Here is a 4,799-nt window from a genome sequence, read left to right on the forward strand (position 1 = left end):
ACATTGGTGAGTAAATGAATTTTATTTTACATTTCTTCTTGTCATTTTATTTCGTTAGTATTAAATTCATGGTAATGAAATAAAATGACAAAGATACAAAAATGTATCAAATAAATCTGCTCACCTGCAATTTATAATGGCGCATTGTAGTCACCTTCGTGCACGAAAGTTCGTTCAATCTCAGCTGCTCAACATTTTCAGTTATTTGCTGTTGTATCGCCGATTTTCAAAATGCAAATGATCTGTTTAATTTATTTTCAAAGAATAATTTGTTTTGTTATTGTTTGATTGGTGTCTTATATGAAACTGCGACATTGCGCAATTTATTGGACAGACTTGTTTAAGATCACACAGCGTAATTTGGGTGGTATTTTATTTAGTATTTTTAAATCATCTTTTTATTTTTGACAATATCTGTAAATTTAGTTTCCTGCTCTTAATTGTGAATGCATACTGTACTTGATGGTTTCAAATGCTCCTGAAATTAAGTGCTGCTTGACGAGCCTATATTGTGTATGTATGTGACGTCACTGAAGGCCTAAGGTAGGAATGCATGGCCCGCCACTGACTGTATTACTGTTTGATTGTTTTGCTTTAAAGACTCATGTATTTATTTATTTACTTATTTATTTATGTCAGCCGCATAGTGTCCATTTTTACTTTTCATGAAGACACTACATTAAAATAAAGTTAGTGTATAATAGAAAGTTGAAATACAAAATATTAATCGAAATCTATCCATTCATTTTTCTATCGTGCTTGTGCTCATTTGGGTTGCAGATAACTGGAGCTTATTCCAATTGACTGGGTGAAAATATATCCACGTTTCACTGGTCACCAGTCAATTTCATGTGTTACTGTAAACCACCTGTGCCACAGTTCTGCCTTAATTGAAATCCATCCATCTTCTGTACTATGGAGAGAAATGAGGGAACTTAAAAATGTAACAAAAAGTTAATGTAATTTTGAAATCAAAGTACCGGTACTGATGGCTGTGATGTGTGTGTTGTCACGCTTTTCCATTGGGTAGAAACTGTGGTGCGGAACAAACGTCTGTTGTACAAAGAAAATGTAGGTTTATTACCAAGATTTTACACTGTGCTTTGAAAAGTGACAAATATTTAATAGTAAATCGACAGTGTTAACATGTGAATCATTAATATTCTTGTAAATACGCCGGCAGTCAAATGGCAACCATGTAAATGCTGAGTATTAACCCAAGAGGAAGTAGTTTGGTACAGAGGTTCAGGATACAGGGCAGAGCAGCTGACTGGGTAACGGGCGGGTTATATGATAAGAAAGCAACAGAAAAGATTTCGTAGTTCCAATGCACTTGATATTTGTCTTTTTTGCAGGAAGACTGCTTTCACAACAATTTATAATTAAAGCAAATCAGACTCCTCAAAATAATCGCCTCCAACAATATATTTTTACCTTCATATTGCCATCTTGACATTAACAATCACATTCAACATTTTATAAGACCAATCAAAATATTTGATAATTTGGCTAATATTTCTTTATTGCATGAATATTTTGAGATATCAAAAGTGCAGATTACAAACTGATTTAAAAGAAGTAGGTGAATTTAGTGGAAGTGAGCTTTTAAGTCTTGGTAGTGTTCTGATATTCATGCACTCCGGTTGACATGCTTTAGAATAGTGTACAGAATTCACAAATATTATCACACGGGTGGTTACTCTATTTACAGTCACCATGAGTCACAATGCAAAATGACCTTAAAGTTATTTCAACAAAATGTCTCAAACAAAAGACTGAGAACTACAGAGTAGTATTTTTCCACTTCAACCTGTTCAGCTTTAGCACATTATATATTCTTTGCTTTCGGTTTCGTTTCATCTAAAACAAATTTTGCCTTAAATCCTGTTTTAGTTATTTGCAACGATAGAAGAAAAAAACAGAACCGTTTGGGGAATATTTAGATTGATCCACTTAAAACCTTTTGAAAACTTCAATATGCTGTATTGACCTTTTTGAGAACTCATGATGGTAATATTAAGGCACACATGGACAAACCTGACAGTTTCGAAGTATTTGAATATCATCATAGGCTCATGTCAAACAGCTCCATTGTTCAACAGACAATTAAAAGCAGACAAAGCTTTTGTTTTTTCAGATTGAAAAGTGAAATACTGTAATACCTAAGTCAAAATAACAGCATTCAAGAGCAAATACAGAACCGGTATGACAGGGATTACTAAAAACATGCACTTTGTAGTTGAGTAAAAGAACAATAAATAAAACAGGTCTGGCTGTATTTCTAACTAATTCCGGTGGCCACAAGCATTTGATGTTACATCCAACACAGCGGTGAGAAGATGCACAGTGAAAATCAGTCAAGTGAGCTGATGAAGGATCACACGGATTGTAGCCATCACATCATTTCAAAATAAACCTGACACAAAACAAAAATGTTGCTCACTTGTCATCAGATAGAAATGAGAGTTACGGTATGAGGACGTTTACTCTGCTAATACCAGATGATATAATTGTGAATGTCTGTAAACCACTGAATGACTGTGATCATGCCCTCACAATGAGACTCAAAGACATTGAAAATCATCTAGTTAATACTCAAAGAAGTGGGCCGCAGGGTTTTTCAACACGTACTGTAATTGTTGTCATGTTGCACAATTCAAGAAGTAAATTATTAAAAGGCTCAAAAACAGACATCTGAATGCGATGTGAAGTCATGAAATCCATAATTATGGCTGGGGTGCTTCATTTAAGTCACGGCAAGACTACAATCGTAGGACAATTGTAGTCTCATCACTACCCTTTGATGACTGCAAGGTGACACTACAAAGCAGGGGCGTCAAACTCATTTTTGTCGTGGGCCACGTTATAGTTGTCGGTTCCCTTGGAGGGCCCTTATGACTGTGAAACCATATAAAGAAGTCAAGAATAATGGTTTATTCAACTATAGTTTAAATTACTGTAATGAGGGTTTTGGTAACAAGAAAACTTACAATAGCTCTCTTATATATTACATACAAGAATTTGAAATTTTGGTACAAATTTTAGGAAGCATCATAGAAGTCAACATGTTTGATTTGCTTTCGCGGCCGCATGTGGTGGGCCAGATCTGGCCCCCGGTCCTTGAGTTTGACACCTGTGCTGTAAAGTGTCGGTCACTTGCTGTGCTGCTCATTAGCACCCAGAGCAGCCTCTGATTAGTTGCCTGACTATATGCAAGGAAGGCAAAGGAACAGCAAGGCTTGTGGCAGCCCATACATCACAAAAATCCAATTTGAGGTTGTAATATGCATTAACACATTTCAACTACATTTTATACTTGCTCCACCAAAATTCAAATTGAAAGGCTTGTGACACATATAAATCTTGGGTCTGACATTGCCAACCAAGACAAGTTACAAGAGCATTCTCTTAAGGTTCTAGTTAGACCTGATGCCATGAGAAACTAACTACTGTTTACTATATAAACAATGTCAATTTGAGAAGAAAAAAAATACAGAAATTGGACAAAATACTCATCAGAACATGTATAACTAGAATATAAATTCATGCATTGGTCTTTTTCAAAGACACAATGTACCCTGCCCCTAGAATCACAAACCATTTGCTCCGTCAGACAATTTCAACAGATTTCAGAATGTCATCAAATTATGTCACCACCCAATATTTTTATCACAGCCCTGTCTCTTACGGACAAAACTGTTGGTTTCAACATTTTAATGTGAACTTCAAGCATGTAAAACATATGCAGAGCCAAATGCTTCAATAGAAACTGTATGCCATTTTAGCGCGGTCCATGTGAAAGGTCGGCATGCCATGAACTGTAAGTCAACGGAGAGGATAGCTGAGGAATTCAGCAGAAACCATTAGAAAAATACAATGTGCGTCTTTCTACCTACACAACTATATTCCAACAGCATCTTTGAATACAGTGGTACCTCTACTTATGAAATTCATTGGTTCTGGAAGACTTTTCTTAACTAGAAAACTTTTTAAGTTGAGATGCATTTTCCATGCAAATGCCCTAATTTGTTCCAAGCCCCCCCAAAATTCAGACATAACTGGTTCGTAAAGCATAAAAATGCATGAAAATATGTAACAAATACATGTTACAATTAGATTGCTGCACAATAAATGAGTTGTGCATAATGTATAAAACAAAGAATAAAGAATAAAAATGATGGTCATTTAACTTTTGACTGTGTCATCATCGTTTTTTGCCCTCATTAGTCCATGTTCTCTCTCAGAAGTGGTGTTTTGTAAAGAAGTGATACAAGGACGTTTGCTTTTGTCGGCTTTTAACAATCCTTTGAAAGTGTCCAAGGCAAATAACAAGAGTGAGTGGTCGCCCGACCGGTGAACAATTTTTCTGGGTGATTCACATTGACGTCGGAACGCCTCATGGCCCGAGGAGTGAATGACGAGGACACTGCATAGACACATATCTATCTATCTACACACATAGACACATACGGTGGAGGTCCCTCTTAGCGCCTGGGATGCCAGGATGATGCTCGGTAATAGCCAATGGCAGAGCAGCGATAAGTATGTTGCGTTCAGGAAACTCGGAGCTGCGAGTAGCAGGCCATACTGTATTTTGTATTTTGAAATTTCTTTCGTAACAAGAGGCAATATTTTCTTGTTGAGATGTTTCGTATGAAGAGACGTTCATAAGGAGAGGTACCACTGTACTTGCCTCTTACAAGGTGGGTTTTAAACTGATCTACAACAGGGGTTTTAAATTGTGTGGTTAATTGGCTGCATTTAAGGCCTGGGATGTCAATACACATTTGAATTTATGA

Source organism: Hippocampus comes, unplaced genomic scaffold, assembly GCF_001891065.2.
Source record: "Hippocampus comes isolate QL1 unplaced genomic scaffold, H_comes_QL1_v1.1 scaffold271, whole genome shotgun sequence".
Classification (NCBI taxonomy): domain Eukaryota; kingdom Metazoa; phylum Chordata; class Actinopteri; order Syngnathiformes; family Syngnathidae; genus Hippocampus; species Hippocampus comes.